The sequence below is a fragment of the Procambarus clarkii genome, chromosome 80, assembly GCF_040958095.1.
Source record: "Procambarus clarkii isolate CNS0578487 chromosome 80, FALCON_Pclarkii_2.0, whole genome shotgun sequence".
NCBI classification, from domain to species: domain Eukaryota; kingdom Metazoa; phylum Arthropoda; class Malacostraca; order Decapoda; family Cambaridae; genus Procambarus; species Procambarus clarkii.
Genome location: NC_091229.1, coordinates 13,167,345 through 13,193,156, shown reverse-complemented (window position 1 = coordinate 13,193,156; position 25,812 = coordinate 13,167,345). Strand labels below are relative to the sequence as shown.

Genomic DNA, 25,812 nt, shown 5'->3' with positions numbered 1-25,812 from the left:
CACGTGCTCCTGGCTGTTTCCAGGTATACCATTCGTTCCTATCTTCCTCACTCATTGTCAGCCACTATGTGCAACTTAGTATACGATCCTAAACGGTTATTTTATCTTGAGGTTATCTTGAATTGATTTCGGGGCTTTTTAGTGTCCTCGACCAGGTCTCCACCCACAGGAAGCAGCCCGTGACAGCTGGCTAACTCCCAGGTACCTATTTACTGTTAGGTAACAGGGGCATCAGGGTGAAAGGAACTCTGCCCATCGTTTCTCGCCGGGGCCCGGGATCGAACCCGGGACCACAGGATCACGGGTTCGGTTCTCCCCCCCCTCTTGCCTTCTCCCTCTCTCTCTCTCACCCTCCCTCCCCCTACACTCCTTCTTCTCTCTCTCTCTCTCTCTCTCGCCCTCCCCCCCCCCCCCCCTCTACACTCCTCTTCTCTCTCTCTCTCTCTCTCTGCTCCTCCCCTGCTTAATCCAAACAAAACATATCAGGGAAAGGGACAAGATGGCAGGATGAAACACCACAGGGACACAGGGAATCGTTAAAATGACCAAACGAAGGAAATGTGAGCCCAAATTTTGGAGGAATTCAGGAGGGAGATGTATGAAATGAGGATTTACAATTAACAACCTGCAAAGTGAGCTTACATCAGCAAGGGAGGAGATCAAATCCCTCACAGAGGAAAATAATGAGGCTGAGCATCAGATTACCATCCAAAGGGGAGGTGGATATGCTGCATTGGAAGGAAATGCCTCTGTTCCTGAAAGATTTGATGAAATACTGAGAAAGAGCTCAGAAGCAATGAACACAGTGAAGGAGGTAGCCATGCAAGCAGCTACCTCACAGGAAGCAACAAAGTGCACCAGTCAGCTGCTGGAAAGAAAAAATCAGTGGTAGTTGTAGGCATCAAGACACAAGAAGGATCCAATAGGCAGGAATGGAATAGCAAGGACAGAGAGGCAGTACATGGGATACTGAAGGGGTTACAGATGGAAGGGGCTAAACAAAACATTGTGAAGGTTTTCAGGTTGGGCTGGTATAACAAAGACAGAAACTGACTGGTGAAGGTGGTGTTTGCAAACGAGACCACGAAGGAGGATATTCTAGAGAGGAAGAGTCATCTGCAGTATGTGGAGGAATACAAAATAGTATTCCTCCAGAGGGACAGGACAAAGGAGGAGAGAGCCAGGGCAGCAGAGGCAAGAAGGAAGCGCAGGGAGAGAGGAGTAAACCATGAAATCACAGCCTCCAACACAACAGTCCCAGAGACAAGAGGAGAACCCACAACCGGCATCCCAGCAACACCAGAGGGGAGGGCAACACCACCACCCTCCTCTGCATAGAAACCTTCCCTTCCCCTCACCCTAACTACCCCCACTCAAATGTTCACCCCCTTCCTCCCCCCCCACTGCATTCCAAACCTGTCACCCCTCCCCTATTCCCACCATGTCCCCCCTCTCCCTTTCTACCATACCCTCCATATCCCTCCTCCCCCCCTCACCCCATATCCTCCATGTCCCCTTCTATTTCCTTACCCCATACTCTACCTGTTCCAACTTCCCTTGAACCCACACCCCCCAACCCGCAATCCTCTGAGACCCTGCAAACCACCTCACTGATCTTCACACCCAGGGAACAGCTTCCTCCACCAGCAGAACGCTCACCAAGAAGAAAACAAGAAAATGAACAGAAGAAAGTGAGCTTCAAGGCAATGTACACTAACATAGATGGGATTACAAATAAAACAAGTGATCTCGGAGAATGGGCATTAGAAGAAAACCCAGACATAATAGCACTCACAGAAACAAAGCTAACGAAAACCATAACAAATGCAGTGTTTCCACAGTACTACTATGTAGTGAGGAAAGAGAGAGAAGGGAGAGAAGGAGGATGTGTAGCTTTGCTGATAAGATAAGGTTGGAGCTTTGAAGAGATGGTTAATCAGGGCTGTGAAAGTTTCAGTGACTACAGATCAGGCTCCATAGTAACTAGAGGACAGAAAATTATAGTAGTAGTCATATATAACCCGCCACCAAATGACAAAAGACCCAGACAGGAATATGATAGAAACAAAATGGCCACCATCAATATTATAGAGAGAGCAGCTTCTGTGGCTAGCAGGAACGATTCCAGACTACTAATCATGAGAGACTTCAACCATGGAAAGATAGATTGAGAGAACAGAGACCCACATTTAGGACCAGACACATGTAGAGCTAAGCTGTTGGACGTAGCAATAAGAAACTTTCTAAGTCAACACGTCAAGGGACCGACAAGAATGACAGAAGAGGATGAACCAGCCTTGCTTGATCTGATATTTACCCTAAATGAGTCATATATAAGGGAAGTTAAGTTGGAAGCCCCCTTGGGAATGAGTGATCATAGTGTATTGAGCTTTGAGTACCTGGTAGAGCAAGGAATTATCTCCCCAAAAAAGAACTAGGAAACAAAGGGCTGGCGTACTGAAAGGGAAACTATGAGGAGATAAATAAATTCCTAAGGGATATACTATGGGACACAGAACTCTGAACTAAGTCCGTACAAGACATGATGGACTGTCACCCAAAAGTCTCAGGAGGCAGTAAACAGGTTTATCCCGGCCCGACAGGAAAAAAAAACCGAGAAGCAAAAGAAGAATCCGAGGTTTAATCGGGAATGTATGAAGGCAAAGGAACTGAACAAAAGGACGTGGAGGAACTTCCGAAATAACAGAACACCAAAAAGTAGAGTGAGATACCAGAGAACCAGGAACGAGTATGTTAGTGTGAGAAGAGAAACTGAGAAAAGGAATGAAAATGATATAGGTAATAAAGCCAAGACCTAACCAAAACTACTACACAGTCACATCAGGAGGAAAACGGCAGTGAAGGAACAGGTGATGAAACTTAGAATGGGTGAGGACAAGTACACAGAGAATGACACAGAACCAACAAGAGGTTCCAGGAGGTCTTTACAATAGAACAAGGAGAGGTCACGGCGCTAGGAGAAGTGGCAGCAAACCAGGCGACCTTGGAAGGGTTCGAAATTACAAGAGAAGAGGTCAAGAGGCACCTATTGGAGCTGGACGTGAGAAAGGTTGTTGGGCCAGACGGAATCTCATCATGGGGTACCTGGTTGATACCTGGTTGATGGGGTTCTGGGAGTTCTTCTACTCCCCAAGCCCGGCCCGAGGCCAGGCTCGACTTGTGAGAGTTTGGTCCACCAGGCTGTTGCTTGGAGCGGCCCGCAGGCCCACATACCCACCACAGCCCGGTTGGTCCGGCACTCCTTGGAGGAATAAATCTAGTTTCCTCTTGAAAATGTCCACGGTTGTTCCGGCAATATTTCTTATGCTTGCTGGGAGGACGTTGAACAACCGCGGACCTCTGATGTTTATACAGTGTTCTCTGATTGTGCCTATGGCACCTCTGCTCTTCATTGGTTCTATTCTACATTTTCTTCCATGTCGTTCACTCCAGTACGTTGTTATTTTACTGTGTAGATTTGGTACTTGGCCCTCCAGTATCTTCCAGGTGTATATTATTTGATATCTCTCTCGTCTTCTTTCTAGTGAGTACATTTGGAGGGCTTTGAGACGATCCCAATAATTTAGGTGCTTTATTGCATCTATGCGTGCCGTATATGTTCTCTGTATTCCCTCTATTTCAGCAATCTCTCCTGCTCTGAAGGGGGAAGTGAGTACTGAGCAGTACTCAAGACGGGACAACACAAGTGACTTGAAGAGTACAACCATTGTGATGGGATCCCTGGATTTGAAAGGTCTCGTAATCCATCCTATCATTTTTCTGGCTGTCGCAATATTTGCTTAGTTATGCTCCTTAAACGTTAGGTCGTCAGACATTATTATTCCCAAATCCTTTACATGCTGTTTTCCTACTATGGGTACATTTGATTGTGTTTTGTACTCTGTATTATGTTTAAGGTCCTCATTTTTACCGTACCTGAGTACCTGGAATTTATCACTGTTAAACATCATGTTATTTTCTGATGCCCAGTCGAAAACTTTATTAATATCAGCTTGAAGTTTTTCAATGTCCTCAGCCGAGGTAATTTTCATACTGATTTTGGTGTCATCTGCAAAGGATGATACGAAGCTGTGACTTGTATTTTTGTCTATATCTGATATGAGAATAAGGAAAAGCAGCGGTGCAAGGACTGTACCCTGAGGTACAGAGCTTTTCACTGCACTTGGACTAGATTTTATATGGTTGACAGTTACTCGCTGAGTCCTGTTTGACAGAAAACTGAGTATCCAGCGTCCTACTTTACCGGTTATTCCCATTGACTTCATTTTGTGTGCTACATCACATCAGCATTCTGTTTCTCTTCTAATGCCTCAGTGACTTTGTCGTAGTGCTCAAGTAGCTGTGAGAGGCACGATCTTCCCGCGCGAAATCCATGTTGGCCTGGGTTGTGAACGTCATTGGTCTCCATGAAATTGGTGACCTGACTCCTAATCACTCTCTCAAATACTTTTATGATGTGCGATGTTAGTGCAACTGGTCTATAATTTTTTGCCAATGCTTTGCTCCCTCCCTTGTGTAGAGGGGCTATGTCTGCTACTTTAAGTGCTTCTGGTATCTCCCCCGTGTCCAAGCTCTTCCTCCACACTACACTGAGTGCCTGTGCTACCGGCACTTTGCATTTCTTTATAAATATTGAATTCCATGAGTCTGGACCTGGGGCCGAGTGCATGGGCATGTTTTCAATTTCTTTTTCAAAATTTAGTGCGCTCGTGTTTATATCAGTTATATTTACAGGGGTTTGAATATCCCGCATACAGAAATTGTCTGGATCTTCCACCTTCATGTTGTTTATTGAAGTGCTAAACATGTCCTCATACTGCTTTTTTAGGATTTCACTAATTTCTTTGTCATCCTCCGTGTATGAACCTTCACTTGTACGAATAGGTCCAATACTGGCAGTGGTTTTTGCTTTTAATTTCGCATATGAGAAGAAATATTTTGGATTTTTCTTTATTTCCTGAATTGCTTTCTGTTCTAACTGCCTTTCTTCAGTTTCATATGAGTGTTTCAATTTCCGCTCGATTTCTTCAATCTCCCTATTTAAATTATTCCTTCTTTGACGGGAAATTCGTGTCTGCATAAGCAGTTCCGTTATTTTTTTCCTGCGTTTATAGTGTCGTCTGCGTTCTCTTTCTACGTTAGATCTCTTTCTGGCTTTCATGTCAAGCTTGTGCTCCGGTGAGGTAAGCTCTTAGCTAATGAGACCTATGAACTACAAGGTCAGGTGAGCAAGGGAACTACAAGGTCAGGTGATCAAGGGAACTACAAGGTCAAGTGACCAAGGGATCTACAAGGTCAGGTAAACCAGGGAACTACAAGGTCAGGTGACCAAGGGATCTACAAGGTCAGGTGAACCAGGGGAACAGTTTTCGAATACGACATTTGCCTTCTCTTAATGCTAAAGAGGCCCATCAGACAAGTGAATATTTGATGTCAAATGAATTTACCTGTTCATCAATAGTGAACGCCCCTTAATACAGATGGCTTTAAGTGTGTGCAACTTCCTATGGTCACTGGTGGTGGCAATGATGAGCAGTTTTGAACTTCGTCGTGACGTCGTGAAGTTTTGAACTTCGTCGTGGCTTTCCTCAAAGGAACATGTTTCAGACAGACTTGATACGCTTCTGAAGTCAGTTTTTCTATTCCTTCTGTAGGACTTGTATTATTTAGAACAGTTCCCCATGGAATGTTTGTAAGTTCCCTGTTTATTATCTCCCAGTCTATCCTTTTATTATTAAAATTGAATTTACTGAATAGCCCCTCTCGCTTTATCAACGTTTTAGGTCTATTCAGAGTATTGATGGTAGTTTGCACTTCAATGAGTTTGTGATCTGAGTATGTGGTATCTGATATCGTGATGTCTCTGATAATGTCTTCATTGTTCGTAAAGACCAGATCTAGAATATTTTCATTTCTCGTTGGGTATTGAAAGAGTGTGCAGGAGCACTTTGTTTGCCACTCTCCATAGTGTACAGTAGGTCAATGGAAACGGGAGACCTAGCAGAAATATGAAAGACGGGTAATGTGGTCCCAATATACAAAAAAGGGTGACAGACAGGAGGCACTGAACAACAGGCCAGTGTCCTTAACTTACATACTATGCAATTTGTTGGAGAAGATCGTGAGAAAAAACCTAGTAACATGTCTTCAGAGAAGGGACTTCGTGACAACCCATCAACATGGGTTCAGTGAGGGTAAATCTTGCCTTATAGGCTTATTAGAATTCTACGATCAGGTGACAATGATTAAGCAAGAAAGAAAAGGATGGACGGACTGCATTTTTTGTCACTTTTTTCACTCACGTCGCTGGTAGACAGGAGAGTTAGAGGGGATATAATCACCACATACAAGATTCTCAGAGGAATTGATAGGGTAGATAAGGACAGACTATTTAATACAAGGGGCACACACATTAGGGGACACAGGTGGATATTGAGTGCCCAAATGAGCCACAGAGACGTTAGAAATATTTTTTTCAGTGTCAGAGTAGTAGACAAATGGAATGCATTAGGAAGTGATGTGGTGGAGGCTGATTCCATACACAGCTTTAAGTGTAGATATGATAGAGCACAATAGGCTCAGGAATCTGTACACCAGTTGAGTGACAGTTGAGAGGCGGGACCAAAGAGCCAGAGCTCAACCTCCGCAACCACAATTTGGTGAGTACAATTAGGTGAGTACACACACACAAAAAAGAGAAAGAGGAGATACACTAAGCCTACTGGACTTGATCTTCACTTAGAGTGAGGAAGACATTGAGAGCATGAAATACCACTAGGAGCAAGTGATCATTGTGTCCTGGTATTACACTACATGATGCTACACAGAATAAGACAAGGAGTCAGGGAAGAGAGAGCAGACAATATAAAAGGAGACTACATGAAAGTAAGAGAGTGTCTGGGAAGTTTGCAGTGGGAGGAGCAACTTAGAGGGAAGACGGTCCAGGACCAAGTAAAACTGAGGTACAAACAGGCAGAAGAGAGATTCATACCACTATTAAGGGTAAAAAGTAGGAGAACATATAATAACCAGTGGTTCAATGGACAGTGCCAGGAAGCAAAAGCAAAAAGCAGGAGGAAGTGGAGGAAATACGGAAGGCAAAGGACAGAGGTAAACCGGAATAGATGCAACAGGGCCAGGAATTACTACATAAACATAAGAAATTTGGTAGAAGGAAATTATGAAAATGATATCTTCAAATTATAGAAACAATTGAAACACCTACATAGCCATCCATATAAGAAGGAAAACGACAGTGAATGACCAAGTGACCATATTACGAAAACTGGGAGACTAGATTAAAAAAAAACTGTGAGGAGTTCAATGCCAGCTTCCATGGAGTGTTCACTACTGAGCCTGAATAGCTTCCATAGCTATATGAGGAAGCAGCCCCCTGACGAGAGACTACTAAATATTGAGGTAACAGCAGAGGAAGTAAGAATACAACTAGCATCACTGGATGTAGCTAAAGCTACTGGGCCTGAGAGGGTATCACCATGGCTGTTATAAGAAGCATCACAGGCCCTCAACTTACCTCTAGCACTAATCTTTAATAAGTCACTTTCGAAGGAGGAATTGCCCAGCTTCTGGAAGAAGACAAACGTGATGCCAATCTACAAGAAAGATAGAGAAGAGGCACTTAACTACAGACCAGTGTCAAAAGCATCCCTTGCAAAGTACTTGAAAGAATTATAAGGGTAAGACTAGTTGCACTTTAGAGAGAATTAGGTTTGTAAGTAAACAATAACATGGCTTTAGAGATGGGAAATTATGCCTGACGAACCTCCTGGAATTTTATGATAGGGTGACGAAAATAAGGCAAGACAGAGAAGTCTTGGCAGATTGCGCATTTTTGGACTGGTAAAAAGCCTTTTATACAATACCAGTCAGGAGGTTAGTATACAAACTTGAGAGACAAGCGGGAGTAGACGAAAAAGCACCGTCATGGGTAAGGAATTACCTGACAGACAGGTTTCAGAGAGTAAAAGTGAGGGGCGAGGAGTCATACTGGCGTAGAGTAACAATCAGGGTGCCTCAAGGATCGGTGCTGGGTTCTATACTATTCCTCATTTATGTAACTGATTTGATTGCAGGAGTTGAGTCTTATATTTCAATGTGTGCAGATGACGCAAAACTAATGAGGAGGATTGAGACAGATGAGGATTGTAAGATTGTCCCAGATGATTTGATCAGGTTCCAGAGCTGGTCCGAGAAATGGCTGCTAGAGTTTAACACCAGCAAGTATAAGGTGATGGAAACAGGATCAGGAGCCTTGAGATCGAAAGGCCATTACATGATGAAGGGAACTACCTCCCTATAACGACTAGATAAAATAAACTTGGGAATGGACATAACACCAAACCTAATTCCAGAGAGACATATGAATAGTTAACGTCAGCCACATACTCAATGCTGGCAAATATAAACTTATTTTAACGCTGGGAAAAGTCTGAACAGCCTTCATGAACTTGAATAAGGAGGCTTCTAGATTGCTGTCCAAGAGCTTTTGGACCTCTAGCGGGGTCTATGAGCTCGATCCAACAGGCACAACTAGCTGAGTACACACACCCACACAGGCAGAGGCAGAAACAAATGGCCAGAGTTTCTTTTACTCTGGTGCACCTGTTCACCTAGCAATAAATAGGTACCTTGGAGTTCGACAGCTACTACGGGCTTCTTCCTGAGGATGTGTGTGTGTGCACGTGTGTTAGAGAAATAAATATAGTAAATGTGATAGCTCGGTAGAAAGGCGGGGTCCAAGAGCTAGTTGTGAGGGAAACCTGACTCCAATAACTAGTAATTAAATATATACTTCGAAAACTATAAAGGACCACCACTTTTTGAGAAAAAGTGGAAAACAAAATAAGACAATGGATTAACTGATCCCAAGAACTAGTGTCCTATGGATCTTAGTGAAACTGTATTTCTTTTATAAATGGAGTCAAATTAACTTACACAAAATTGGGGGGTTACATGCTAAAAGATTAATACATCCCCTAGCATTATTCTGGTGCTGGTTCTTCACCAGAGTAAATAAAATATGAAAGTAAATAAGGCTGATTATATAGTATTAATTGGAGGTAAATGCTCCACAATATACTACTGAAATGTTGAACAGCATCAGTAAATCAATGGGTTAGTGTAATTGATCTCCTTGGGAGATCACTACTGTAACTACAGAGTTAGTACTACAGGTAAAAAGGGGACAACTTAGCTGTAAATGTAGAGAGGTGTAATCAGTTGCCACGCTCCACCGACGACGTGTTGCATAGGGCAAATTGTTGCACGGCAAGGTGGGGAAGCCTAACACCTCGGTTGGCGTCGCCTTGGTACTGAAAGGCAATTACATTGTAGAAATCTTCTACATTACAGATAACTACAAATGCATCCTAAATCATGAGGATAACTGTAGGAAATTTCAGCCAACATCTGTGCAATTTATATTCAAGCACTGTAAATTCCTTCTATAGAGAAATAATGAAAATAATCATCTATTTAGATTGTAAAATTACTAAAGACACGTACGGGATTTTATTATTCTATATACGGCCTAACGACTGCTAGCCTAAATGTTAACTGTGGCCACATGATAACAAACAGGGAAACCTAGCAGCCGAGCCGCGTGTCCGTTGATGTGGAGACGTGAGCAATTCTTCGTCCTCCAGCTGCTGCTTGAAAGGCGTTGACTTTGGAATTGCAGATATGCTAGTCTAGGACACGGCAATATTATGCCAGATAACGTGGCACCGCTCTACTGGTCGTGGGAGAGAAATAAGTATGGTCAAAACGTAGCTCTGCTAAAAGCTGTCAATGGCGTCCGAGTCGTGCTCTCTCCTCCTCAATCTGGTGACGCTTTCCCGTCGTCCTCCTCTTCCTTATTGCGCATGCGCGGCTCTCGATAGACATCTCGAGCGTAAATGTATATGTATATATCGAAATTGACTAAGGAAGGAAGAGGTAGTGACGAGTATTAATATCACATTAAATTCTTCTGTGATAAAATAGAATTTCTCGTAACATAAATTGGCTTATTAAAGTTGTGCAACTAATCGAGGAAATTAAAGTAAAATCATTTACATTAAAGTAATTTCCTCTAGAATGTTTAATATCAACTAAATAAGGGAGTTCCAGTAAGTAGCGGTATACTACGAAATTAAACTTATTAGTAAGTAACTATTTTTAGTAAAGGAAATGATAAACTGGACTCTTGTTATAAATCCAACTAAATGTGGAGAGAATTCATGTTACTGCCTGACGTTCCTCACGTCGTCACTCTGACTAGGAAGAATCTGGCAATAAGTCTAAATAAATCATGATAATGATTAAATGTACAAGTTAGTAATTTTAGTAACTACTTGTGGTTAATACAAAGGTTGCATAAAATACAAAGATGTATCAAACTGTTGGTTATTTCCAACACTAATAGCTCGATTCCGCAGAAATAAATAGTAAATACAATGTCACAAACATGTTACCTATTTAGAGTAGTTTCTACTCCTCAAATCAATGGATGAAATCTGGCTGTGTGTGTGTGTTTATGTGTGTGTGTGTGTGTGTGTGTGTATATGTGTGTGTGTGTGTGTGTGTGTGTGTGTGTGTGTGTGTGTGTGTGTGTGTACTCACCTATTTGTACTTGCGGGGGTTGAGCTTTGGCTCTTTGGTCCCGCCTCTTTGTGTGTATGTGTGTGTATATGTGTGTGTGTGTGTGTGTGTCCCGCCTTTGGTCCCTCCTCTTTGTGTGTGTGTGTGTGTGTGTGTGTGTGTGTGTGAGTGTGTGTGTATGCGTGTGTGTGTGTATTTTCAACTTATTTACTTGCAGTTGAAAATAAAAGAGGTATCAAGTGAAAGAAAACGTGCCCAAACGGCTCTGTCCAGCTTGGGAATTGGCTGATCCATATGTAACATGCCCAATGGACCTGGAGTGGACGTGTGATAGTTTGCGCACATATGATCACTCCCTCTATAGAGGCTGGCATTTTCATGTCAATATACATATCCACTTAAGCACAAGTGGTATTTATTACGAGATATAATTCATATGGTGTCAATATAATACAATATGGTGTCTCTCTGAGCCACATCAAGTACCACCAGCAGGATGGGTATAGTGTGCCCCTGTAACCCTTCCACTACCACCAGCAGGATGGGTATAGTGCCTCTGTAACCCTTCCACTACCACCTGCAGGATGGGTATAGTGCCCCTGTAACCCTTCCACTACCACCTGCAGGATGGGTATGTGCTACATAATAAATCAAATCTCATAAGGACGACCGCGATACAAGTACAAACTCTGACGCCAACGTGGTATTGCCAACGACTATACCACGTTGAGAACACCACTTCTCGTCCGATCAGGGAAGTTAAGCAACGTTGGGTTTGGTTCGTACTTGGATGGGTGACCGCCTGGGAACACCAAATGCTGTTGGGAATAATGTTAAGGGTGCCGGTCGGCCGAGCGGACAGAACACTGGACTTGTGATCCTGTGGTCCCGGGTTCGATCCCAGGCGCCGGCGAGAAACAATGGGCAGAATTTCTTTCACCCTATGCCCCTGTTACCTAGCAGTAAAATAGGTACCTGGGTGTTAGTCAGCTGTCACGGGCTGCTTCCTGGGTGTGAAGGCCCGGTCGAAGACCGGGCAGCGGGGACACTAAAGCCCCGAAATCATCTCAAGATAACGGATATCCTAGCTGAAGAGCGAGCGGGAACCTTCGTTACATAGCGAAGATTTCGAGGCCTAACGTCCGCGCGGCCCGGTCCTCGACCAGGCCTCTTGGAAAACCCAGCAGAGACGAGGCTAAAACTAGGGTGATGTCAGCAGTGTGTACGTCAGGGAAGTCTCAAGAGTGTTTGTGCAGGTCGGATTTCACATTAAAACTTTACCGAGAAGGGCGAGTTTATTGGGCAGCGCCACTCGTCCTTAGAGTAAACATGCAGTCATTGCAGCATGGCGGTATGTTTATGCACCTCGATAATAGGAGGAATACCAACTGGTTATATTGCAGCATGGCGGTATGTTTATGCACCTCGATAATAGGAGGAATACCAACTGGTTATATTATTTTTTGTTTAGTTCTTTTATGATATATATAAACTCATCCTGTGAGTGATGCTCATGAATACCAGACTCAACTGCCTCTCAAGATGGCCTCTGAGTTTTCAAGACCACGTATCCTGTATGGCCTCTTAGACCACTCAGAATATTAGGTCGACCCGGACCTAATCTTCACATGAAGTAATTAAAAAAAAAAAATGATTAACTTAATTATAATTAAAAAGAGATATACACAAAGAAACAAAATGACAAAAAATTACGAAAACCTTTCGTGAAGCAAGCAAGCAGTGCAGGAAGCTTGATGTTTGAGGAAGTCACTTTGAACAAGCCCGAGTCACCAGCTTAAACAGCCAGACCAACGGTAGCAGCCCAACACTGACATCCTTCACCAGGCAGATGTTTCAACTCAGTAACCAAACACACATCTGTAACACAGACGAAACACAACTACAGCAAGTCCAAAATTGACAGAACACTAAGATTTACAACTCACTCATGCTCCATCCTTATCCTTCGTTTCCTATTTCTAACACATTATTCCTCTCCCTCACCCCCTTTCCAAATCCTTTAATGAAAAAGCTATATACAAAATATATAAAGAAATGAATATATATATATATATATATATATATATATATATATTATATATATATATATATATATATATATATATATATATTATCATTTCATAAGAAAAAAATTATAGTAAATATATTAATTCAGGAAAACTTGGCTTATTAGGCAAATCGGGCCTTGAATAGTAGGCTGAGAAGTGAGTTCTGGCTACTAGGTACGACATATATATATATATATATATATATATATATTATATATATATATATATATATATATATATAATATGTCGTACCTAGTAGCCAGAACTCACTTTTTGGCCTACTATTCAAGGCCCGATTTGCCTAATAAGCCAAGTTTTCCTGAATTAATATATTTTTTCTAATTTTTTTCTTATGAAATGATAAAGCTACCCATTTCATTATGTATGAGGTCAATTTTTTTTTATTGGAGTTAAAATTAACGTAGATATATGACCGAACCTAACCAACCCTACCTAACCTAACCTAACCTATCTTTATAGGTTAGGTTTGGTTAGGTAGCCGAAAAAGTTAGGTTAGGTTAGGTTAGGTAGGTTAGGTAGTCGAAAAACAATTAATTCATGAAAACTTGGCTTACTAGGCAAATTTGGCCTTGCATAGTAGGCTGAGAAGTGAGTTCTGGCTACTAGGTACGACATATATATATATATATATATATATATATATATATATATATTATTAAATATGACCGAAAAAGTAAGATTAATAATTCTAACAGGAATTTTCTCGATCTTTCTTACGTTTCTTTTCACTGTTGATGGTAATTCAAAAATCAATTCTCCAAAATTCATTTTTATTTTTAGTCTGACGCGACACTTGAGCGCGTTTCGTAAAACTTATTACATTTTCAAAGACTTTAGTTTACACACACACACACAACTTTAACTGAATAGAGCTTAAACATCTTCGAGTTTTTTATACCTACATTTGGGTGTGGTGATATATTACAATAGTTTTGGATGAGGTGAAAATAAACTTTTTACACAAGACAGAACACGAAACAATGGGTATTAAAGGTAGGTAACTGCAGAAGGCCTATTTTTATTGGCCCATATTTCTTGATGCTTCTATATTGGAACGGAGTCTTGAAGTGGGTAGAATATAGTTGTGCATTAATTGGCTGTTGATTGCTGGTGTTGACTTCTTTATGTGTAGTGCCTCGCAGACGTCAAGCCGTCTGCTATCGCTGTATCTATCGATGATTTCTGTGTTGTTTGCTAAAAAAGCAAACAAACACAGAAATCATCGATAGATATGACAACACATGAGCACTTCTCCAAGCTGTGCAACACATGAACACTCCCCCAAGCTGTACAACACATGAGCACTCCTCCAAGCTGTACAACACATGATCACTCCCCAAGCAGTACAACACATCAGTACTCCTCCAAGCTGTACAACACATGAGCACTCCCCCAAGGTCTACAACACATGAGCACTCGTCCAAGCTGTACAACACATGTGCACTCCCCCAAGCTGTACAACACATGAGCACTCCTCCAAGCTGTGCTGCACATGAGCACTCCCTCAAGTTGTACAATACATGAGCACTCCTCCAAGCTGTACAACACATGAGCACTCCTCCAAGCTGTGCTGCACATGAGCACTCCTAAAAGCTGTACAACACATGAGCACTCCTCCAAGCTGTTCTACAACACATGAGCACTCCTCCAAGCTGTACAACACACGAGCACTCCTCCAAGCTGTACAAAACTTGAGCACTCCTCCAAGTTGTGCAACACAAGAGCACTCCTCCAAGCTGTGCAAAACCAGAGAACTCCCCCAAGCTGTACAACACATGAGCACTCCCCAAGCTATACTGCACATGAGCACTCCTCCAAGCTGTACAACACATGAGCACTCCTCCAAGCTGTACAACACATGAGCACTCCCCCAAGCTGTACAAAACCTGAGCACTCCCCCAAGCTGTACAACACCTGAGCACTGCTTCAAGCTAAATCATTATATAATCTAATTTTCCTTAACCTTACCCTTAACTAGAGGCTTTATCTCCCCTCCCCCACCCTTTCCTCGAAATTTAGCGTAATTTATGGATAATTAAGGTAAGAATATATTTTCACATATAAAAATTGATCCTACTTTAACCCTAATTTATCCCTAATTAACCCTAATTTGTCATATTATCTTATTTAATATCATAATCTTAATTTATCCAAATTCGACCCTTATTTATGTCATATTATCTAAATTTATCCCTGATTTATCCTTATTTATGACATATTACCTTAATTTATAATAATTTAGAAAATGTAGAAGAGTCTTATCATCAATATGTAGTATAATTTCCAGGTAAAGGAGGGTGGGGGTATAAAGCCCTTAGTTACGGGTTAGGTTAAGGCAAATTGGATTATTTAATGATATAGATATAGCGAATCTTATCGCTTTCCTAAAAATATGTGTAAAATGGAGTTCAGACCGAGGTATATAAAGTTAGGTAGAGGCTGGTTAAGTTGAGCTAATGAAGAGAAAATGCCCAATAAAAACACATTTCCATTAACCCGGGTAATTGAGGTTTGGGTGGGCTGGCTTGGTTATATTGATGTAAAAACAAACAAAAACAAACATGGCTAAGAATAAGATGCAACATTGAACCAAGATTCCGGTATCAGAGGTTAGGTCCAGGGCGGTTGGGTTGATGTAAAAAACAACACTGTCCCAAAAATACGATACATTTAACGTTAGGTCAAGGCATGTTAGGTTCATGGGTGTTGAGTCCATATCCAAAACAAAACATTGCCAGGAATATTGAACAGGGATCCTGGCAGGTTAGGAACAGAGTTGATGTGTAAAGCAAACACATTTCTAGCAATACAGTTGCAATATTCATCATATATCCAGGCAGGTTAGACACAGGGTAGTTAGGTGCATTTTCAAAACAACATTTCTCTAAATATATAGATACAATATAGATATAATATTCAACAAAGCTCCAAGCAGGTTAGGTACAAGTCATTTAAGTTTATATCCAAAATCAATCCTATCAAAACAATGAAGATGCAATATTCAGCAAAGATCCATGCAGGTTAGGTACATGTCTGTTAGGGTTTTAACCCAACTTAACGCCTTTACAAGAATATATCATAATAAAGGTTAGGCCCTAGGTGGTTAAGTTGTGGTAATATGAGGAAAAATGACTTGTAACTACAAGGCAATATTACACACTTGTGTAATATTGAGTGTAAATGTGTTTTATACTGAGTGTTATGATATCGTGTATTTTTAGTGTATGTATAAGTGGAACATTGTGTGTGTATAGTGATTAATTGATGTGATATAGTGATTATTTATGTGATTAATTGCTGTATGCTAGTATGACTTTTATCTCAAATTATTATTAAGCAGATTTTTTTTATTTCAATGCGTCATAAATATCCAGGTTCAACCATATGAACAGTATATAGGTTGGTATTTAATCACGTAATTACGATATTTCGTGTGTTTGAATAAATAAGATAAGTTCACAATATTTTTGGACTTGCGTGAATATTATAGTTACCTTGCTGATTGTCATGCATCGATATGAATTAACAGTACAAAAGTTTAAGATCACTTGGGGTGAATGAGCTGTTGGGATACTGAAATCTTGTTCTTAAGTCACTGCACATCCTCTTATGTGTACCCTATATATTTAAGACTCAGAACTGTAATGTCAATCCTGACCTTAAGAGTTTCCTAGAAGGTTGTAACAGAACCCATGGGCACCATACCAGTAACGAATTCCTATTCGATATTCCAAGAGTGCGACTTAACCAAATTAGAAATGCTCTACAAATCAAGGGACCCAGATTGTGAAATGACCTCCCCAATCATGTCAAAGGTTGTACCTCTCTCAACCAGTTTAAGAGAAAAACTAAGTACTATTCCTAATGAACTCCATGTAACTTACTTTACCCTCTAAATGTCAACCTATATCTTACTATTTTCAAACAATACTCTTTGTTGACCAAGTTGTATAATTGCTGATTTCTGCCATGTTCCCCACTTCTCCTTTTTTTCCTTATTTCAACACAATTTATACTTTAATCTCAGTTAGTATTAATCTTTAATCTAAGGGGTTTCTCTCCCCACACTCTGCCGGAAACGTTGTATTAGTTACTTTAGGTATTATATGTACTAACTCTATCTATAAATCAAACATTATGTTTGTAACTCATCTTCTATGTATGTATTTTTTCCTGAATAAACATTTTGATTTTGATTTGATTTTAATGTACCCCATAGACATTCCTAATGTAACATTGTATTCTGTTGACGTTCCTACAATACATTCTCATTTTTATTTTCAAAGATTTTCAAAGCATACAATATTGTATATAATATTGATTTGGGAAGCACCACTATTATGTGTAATAACTATTTATTTATATATTTATTTATTTATGTATATATATACAAGAAGGTTCATTGGGATATTGAGGATACATAGCATAGTGATTACATTCTTGTAAAGCCACTAGTACGCACAGCGTTTCGGGCAGGTCCTTAATCTATCAGAAAATTTTAGGTAGGTAAATACTAACAAAATTTATAAAATGATAACAAGTACATTGCAAGAAAAAAATGAGATGAGAGAGATTTGAATGTATATTTATTTATTTATTTATTTATTTATTTATTTATATATATACAAGAAGGTACATTGGGATTGTGAGGATACATAGCATAATAATTACATTCTTGTAAAGCCACTAGTACGCGTAGCGTATCGGGCATGTATATTAAAGCATATAGGTAGCTTAGATAGATTGCACTGACAGCTTGAATGGTAATTTAACAAAGATTAATAGGCACAATACAGCATATTGCTAGCACATATAAGAAGACAGCAATGATTACAATAGTAAAGTTGATAGGATTAAGTACATAAAGATTGGGTAACACTAGATACAGAGCAAATTTAAAGCACAGAGTAGGAAACAATGAAGATGAAATTAGGTACTTAATTATAATAATTAAGTTGTAACAATAAACTTAATAAGTAATATAAACTAATAGTGCTTATTATAATTATAAATCCCACACCCATCCTGTGGGCAGTAGAAAACCCAATATGCTAATCCTGTTGGTGGTAGTGGACCCCATGCCCATCCTGTGGGCGGTAATAGACCCCATATCCATCTTGTGGGCGGTATTGGACCCAATACCCATCCTGTGGTTGGTAGTGGACCCCATACCCATCCTGCGGGCGGAAGTGCACCGCATACCCATCCTGTGGGTGGTAGTGACCCTATAGCCATGGGGAATTCGAGGAATTGGGGGCCATACAGGAATTCGAGGCCATACACTGGACTATATCCAATCTTATCTTAGTGATAGACACCAATGTGTAGCCATCAATAATATAACCTCTCCCACTCTACCAATAACCGTTGGAGTGCCACAGGGCAGCATTTTGGGACCTCTCTTATTTCTTATTTACATCAATGATCTGCCTAACGTCTCTAACATTCTGAAACCTATTTTGTTTGCTGATGATACTACCCTCATCTACTCTAACCCCAACCCACATACACTAAATAATGTTGTTAATAAGGAACTAAAAAAGTCCACTTATGGATGTCAACCAACAAACTAACACTTAACATAGAAAAGACCTACTACATTTTATTTGGAAGTAAATATACAAATGCAATTCCGCTTCAGATAGACAATGTAAACATTAGCAATAAAAATGATGGAAAGTTTCTTGGCCTATTCCTAGACAAGAGACTCAACTTCAGTACCCACATACAACACATAACTAAGAAAGTCTCTAAAACAGTTGGTATACTCTCCAAAATCAGATATTATGTACCTAACTCTGCTCTCATCTCTCTGTATTATGCACTAATCTATCCCTATCTTAATTGTGGTATCTGTGCATGGGGTTCAACCACTGCAAACCACCTCAAGACCATCATTACCCAGCAAAAATCTGCTGGGTAAATCAGAAATCAGAATAATAACAAATTCTGCTTTCAGACAACACTCAGCCCCCTTGTTTAACTCCCTAAACATGCTAAACATAATCTCACTCCACAAATTCTCCTGTGTCAACTACATTTACAAAACAATGTTCTTAAATGCAAATCCTGCTCTGAAACTCTTCCTGGACAGATGTAATAGGACCCATTATCACCACACCAGAAATAAATATCTCTTTGATATCCCCAGAGTCAAACTTAATTTGTGTAAACACTCTATGCAAATAAAGGGACCCAGTCTATGGAACTCACTCCCTATTGAATTGAAAAGCTGTCCAACTTTTGCATCATTCAAAAACAGTACTAAAAAGTACCTAATATCATCTTCATAGTTTTTTAACTTTTGCATTAAAACTGCACTGTATCTATTGCTACCCAATCTTTATGTACCCAATCTGAACATCTTTATCATTGCGATCATTGCTGTCTTCTTATATGTACTGTCAATCTGCTGTGTGGTGTCTATTAATCTTGTTTAAATTACCAATCAAGCTGTCAATGTAATCAGAGCTTTAATATACCAATGTGCTTTAATATACTTACTAATCTCTCTCATCTCATTTTTTTTCTTGCAATGTATTTGTTATCATTTTATTAAATCTGATAGAATTTTCCTACTTAAAATTATCTGTTAGATTAAGGACCTGCCCGAAACACAGCACGTACTAGTGGCTTTACAAGAGTGCAATTACTGTACCATGCTATGTATTCTCACAAACCCAATGTACCTTCTTGTATATAAATAAATAAATAAATAATAAATAAATAAATAAATATAGCCATCTTGTAGGCAGTAGTGGACACTATACCCATCCTGTGGGCGGTAGTGCACCCCCCATACCAATCATGTGGGCAGTAGTGGACCCCATGCCTATCCTGTGGGAGGTAGTGACCCAATACCCATCCTGTGGGTGATAATGGCTACCTCATACCCATCCTGTGAGTAGTGGTCAACCCAGTACCCATCATGTGGGCAGTAGTGGACTTCATACCCATCCTGTGGGTGGTAGTGGACCCCATACTTATTTTCTGGGCGGTATTGGAGCTTATACCCATCCTGTGGATGGACGTGGCCCCCATACCCACCCTGTCGGCGGTATTGGACCCCATACCCATCCTGTGCGTGGTTGTGGACCCCCATACACATGCTGTGGGAGGTTGTGGACCCCCATACCCATCATGTGGGTGGTAGTGACCCCATACCAATCCTGTGGGCGGTAGTATACCCCCATGCCCATCCTGTGGGGGGATAGTTTCCCCATATCCATCTTGTGGGTAGCAGTGGCCCCCCCCCATACCCATACTGTGAGTGGGTGTCTACGCAATACCTATCCTGAAGGCGATAGTTGACCCCATACTCATTTTATGGGCAGTAGTGGCGCATATACCCTTCCTGTGGAGGGACATGACCCCCATACCCAACCTAGGGGCGGTAGTGGACCCCTATACCCATCCTGTGGATGATAGTGGTCCCCATACCCATTCTGTGGATGATAGTGGTCCCCAAAGCAATCCTGTCGGCGGTAGTGGACCATCCTGTGGATGATAGTGATCCCCAAACCCATCGTATGGGCGGTAGTGGATCCCATGCCTATCCTGTAGGCGGTACATGACGTCAAAAGCATATTGTGGGCGGTAATGGACCCATGCCCATCACGTGGGGGTACTGGACCCCTATACTCATCCTTATGTGGCAGTGGAGGCCATACCCATCTTTTGGGTGTGTGAGAGAGTGTCTCTCAAGGTTCTCCCACAACTGACTTGAATGGCTCATTGCAGTGCACAGTGCACCGATCTTGTGCACAAGGTCCTATTTCTGTTAACCCTGGATAGTGACCTGGCATTTTGGGTATCTCCAGAATGCCCACTTAACCAGGAACACTTTCATAATACGGAGGCCGCCGTATGTCCAGGCAGGAAGTAGATACAGGGAATTAAGCATACTTGCCACCAAGGGTCAGTGAGTACATTGGCCGGTGAAGAGAGAGAGAGGGGAGACGCCAGCGACCATATGACCTCTGGGGTCAACCGGCGCGATGGTGAATAACAGGTATGACGTGTTTGTGACGTGTTCATGACATCACCTCTCCTACTGCTCATCGAACGAGCCAATATGATTCGTTCCCGCCCATTTGCTGCAATGCTATTGATCAAATTGTAATCCCCTTGTGTGTGCCTCACAAGATGCCCTGAGCTTCAGGCAAAACCATTCAAGTGTGGGAGACCAAACCCAGAGGACGGGTTCTGTTCTGTCTACCGGCCAATAGACTGAACACCGTCTATTCCTCACCGTCAAGTTAACTCAGCGTCTCTACGATATACTACACACTCACCCAGAATCACGAGTGTGAATATATTGTTCAGAAGCCTAAAGTGACAAATCTCTAGCGCGAAACAGACTGGTATCAGGTAACCCCTGGTGACAAAGACCGTTGTGAGTGACTTAGAGTGAACTAAGGCAGTGCCGCCGCCTAAGTAACCTGTGTGTGACTTTACCACAAGTGTACCTGCATGGTACCACAGCCGCCGCCAGCCACCACTCGTCCCGAGCGTGTACCTTAGTACCTCGAGGCGCCGGCCGCCACCCTCACTACTATGTGACGTCACCACCTTACTCATCGCCAGTGCCAGTGTGTGTGCGTGTTGTGAGAGTTTGAAGTTGAGAATTTGTGGAATAAATTAAAATTGGTATAAGGAATTTTAGCTCGGAAAATTTCTAAGAACTTTCTTTATTCTTTAACCTTTATTCCTGTCGTGATATTCAACTAGGTCGCCTGAGGAAGGATTTGCTTAGCTAACACACCAGTGTAGTAAACAGCTCATTCCTCACTTTGGGACCATGTATGAATAATTGACTAGGCGCGAGCAAACGCCGAGACCCCAATGAAAATTGAAATCCCCCCCACTAGGCCGCTGACCTTCGCCAATCGCCGAAGCGAATCTAACGAGTAGGTCACGGGCTCTCACAACAATAATTTATTGTTGTGTGGTGCCGTATATTTGATCCAAAGCTCAGAAAATCAGTCTTATTAGTCGAGTGTGAAGAACATTTGCATAACAATAATAATGTGTGGGGGTGTAACGAAAAGACAGTGTTAACCATAACAACTTAGTTTATTCAATAAAGTACTAACTACTACAACAAAACAAAAAGAAATGTCAATGACGTTACTCGAAATCCTTCCTGTGACACTATCAATGACAGCTAGACACCAGCCCCTCGGACTGCATAATGAACTAACTCGAACATAAGTGTGACCACAGAGGAATCAATCAAGAAACAAGAACTAACAGATCTATAATCACAATTACAACAAATGACACAGTAGGTTCTGGAATACGTCTCCAGTAACCTCCTAACTGTTCTACGCCTCAGTGCAGTCTACTCCTGCAACAGCGGTTGCAATGCAATCAAATCAGTAGTCTTCCAATGACAACAATAACTAATGGGTTCACTGGCAACTCCAGCACCCTTCCACAAATTAATCCTTACGTTAACACTCCGTCCCACGGACGATCAACAATCAATAACAATTGATTTACGTTAATAACACAATAACATTTAAGTTAATAACAAGGTAACATTTACGTTAAATTAACAACTCTTACAACTGTCACTAGTAACGCGGAAATTTCACAACACTCTACCCGTCGAGCATTCAGTGAGAAAATCCCATTAATCCTGTACTTCCAGACAGCTGATTAATCTCTTTACTAGTTACGCTAATTTACGTTAATCGGTTACTAATCACTCTGCGATGGTAAACTCTGATTTACAATGTCCAAAGTGCTAAGAGAACGGTAATTACTCGTGATTACCTTTAGAGTAATTAATTATTATCCTCAAGATCAATAATTAAACAATTAAAATACGCAACCTTTCACACTGGCTCAGCAATTTACATTAAGGTATGAATTCCGTCTAAGCCTTCCATACTCAGACCAATTCAGGCGACTAATAACAGTAATTAGCCCCACGTTTACGTTATTCTAAAATGACGCTACTCCTCTCACGAGTCAATCAAGTGCCGGTACTTCCGGGCAGATAACGATGTTATGTTAATGGAACAATGTAGCCTTCGTGTGAGTCGATCAAACAAGGATCGAGATTAATTACTTTGACTTCCTGAAACGCGTCAATTACCCGGCCCACTGACCGTTAATTACGACAGACAATACTCTAATTCTTATCTGGCTGATGGCTAGGCTCCTCGAGACTACCGTAGCTGCTTGCAGGAAAGTAAATTAACCCAAACGCATTCTACGTTACTCAAATTGTCAAAGAACAAATTCTCTTAAAGCAATGGGCGTTCCCTTGGTTACGTTATATTAATTGCCTTGCAATCACCTCACTGAATACTGGACTTCGATGTCCTACCAGATAACCAGGAGAATATATTTGTACCCAAGTACTCGTCTACAGCCGAGTTCCCCCACGACAATGACAAATCACACTAACAAATCACAGTGATTTACGTTACAATCCGGTTGCAATGGCAATACTGCAGAACCTAGTAAAATAACCTACAGGACATGAACCCTCTAGAACGCTGCCCCACAATGACTTTACTGGACTGCAATCACATACGGTGATTGCTCAACACTAGCAACAATCACTATCAAATAACAACCCCTTTTGCAATAACACACACGGCAAGTACTCTAATTTCCCAAATATTAGGATACTGCACACACTTACTTACTGCTGCAAATGACCCCTAGAACATAGGTCAATATATATCAATCACCACACAGTAAATAACACAATCACACTGGGCACCGTGACACTACGATTATATATATATATATTATATATATATATATATATATATATATATATATATATATATATATATATATATATATATATATATATATAATTATAATTATTGCTGACACATGTAGCCTACAGCTATCAAACGTTATTGGGAACACTAAGGAGAATCTCACACTCCTTAAATCACATGGGTGAGTGATTTATCGATCACGCATGTCGATAAACACTCGAGAGTTACGTTACTCGATAGAGCGGGGGCGGTCTCTCTAGACAGCCTCGTCACTCACCAAAACTCACCAAAATTACGTTAATTAATACTGCAACCACAATATATATTTATATAAATCACACTTGTCACGGCCCTGGGAACACTACAAGAAATTTAAGCCACACTGTGGCACACTCCACAATAATCATTGCCAGGAATCACTGGCGTTACACAGACCTGAGCGCTCAGTGTTGGAATTCCACACCTGCAAGATATGGAAACCTGCACCTGCACATGGAAATGATATCACTCCGTCCCACGGACGATCAAAATGATTACCACAATGGAATATTAAAATTATTACATGGACATCCTCTTCGTCCTTGGCTAATCTATGTATACTCTGTTCCCCATGTGTACCCACACACACACACACACTGTACGTCTGCGTACACCAGACTTAAGTCCCTCTGGACTGACAAGATGACAACACAGGTGATTAATCTCCTCGCCCACAATTCACTCCACCTGAACAGGTGCTGCGTGACAATGTGACGGAACACTTGACCTCGAATTCAAGCTTTAGAGACTACTAATCACCAAAAATACACACATACGTACTTACTCATTCACACTGCCGGCTTTACACACCATTCCCATACATCAGGCACCCCGCTATAGGTGGCTGGCTCGTCCCGGGTGGCGTAAGCGGCGGTAGTTCCTGACCGTAGTACTTATACGGAAAATTGGCGCACACTCGAACCCCTCCCACTCAACACGGCTGAGTTCGCACCCTCGACTTCCCGGTGAAGTGAAGTGATCATACCCAGGTGACGCGCACGATAGCGTCTCACACAAACACGGGAAATTGCCTTAACACTGACACGAATTTCCCCGTTCCCATCGACTGCTACAGAGCACTAGCAAGTCTAATCATCACTGGTATGGGATCTACGAGTCTGTTGCTGCTCGTATGCACATTCTCCCCGATCCCAGATCACTGTACCTCTACCCCCTGCATACAATAATGTCTTAAACCCCTCCAAGCGACGACTTCGGCCGGATTCTGTGACGACCGATGTCGTAGGTGAAGCAGGAAGCATCAGCAGTTGTAGTCCAGCCACCACGACGCCCTATACTCCAATTTGGCCGAATTGAGTACAGTGGCGTCTTGACAAGGTGGCGGCTGAGTTCAGAATGACGCTACACAACGGCTATCCCCGCGTCCTTCTCGAAATAACCAATGAGAGGAAGGCATACAGCGGCCTACCCCTCTCATCCAATCAGCGACGGTGTAGCATAGCCCCTAGGGCTGCTCCAAGATGGCCGACCAACATGGCGGCTCAAGATGTTTACTAAGATGGCGGCTATCTCCATGACAACCACTCTAGTGGCCGGCGAGCGTGGGGCCCCACATGTCCACCCACGCCTGCGGCCTAGCCGTTCGCGCGCAAAGTTGTCTGGCTCCATGCCATACAATGAGATGATGCTATCAGCTCTAGCACTGTCCACAGACATGCCACCCCGGCCAGGGTAACATTTATGGACTGCTGATGACTGGGGCTCTCACATGAGCCCAAACACTAGATGTTTCGGTTGCTGGTACAAAACGTAAGTCCGCCCACTTAACAAGTGCACTTAACAAGTGTACTGGCTCCCACAGGCATAAGAGCACTATTGTAAGTGAGCTGGTGAGCCATCCCCTCACACGTGTGTCTGTCTGTTAAGCATACAGCACGCCCTACTGCTAGTACCCTCTGTGTCTACGAGCGAAACCAGCTGTCAGGCCACCTACGAGTGCTTGTATAAATGTGCCTGAGTGAGTGAGTAAGGAAAGGTACCCTATCTGTAAGTACAAGATCTTGTCATTGTTTTATTGTGTCTGTGTTGATCTGAGGGATCAACCACAGTTCTCACCTTCTCATACCTGTCACAGGTTATAGGTGAATCGACATTGAATGCGTGGTTATCTGTGTGGTATCACGGCATTTTACTAGTCTGTGAATGTGAGGGCCGTGGAAGAGGTGATGCTACAAGCACACATGCAGGGTAATACTGAGGTAGTGTGCATCAGTCTCATTACACTGGATGAGGCTACCGGTGGTGAGACCCCGGTGAGAGATAACACAGTGGGAGAGACCCCTGTGGGTGAA

General features: G+C 41.8%; 1 pseudogene; it reads left to right on the top strand.

The window, feature by feature from the left end:
- The first annotated feature begins 11,331 nt into the window (after positions 1-11,331).
- On the top strand, positions 11,332-11,450 carry LOC138357953 (5S ribosomal RNA; annotated as a pseudogene).
- Positions 11,451-25,812: the final 14,362 nt, after the last annotated feature.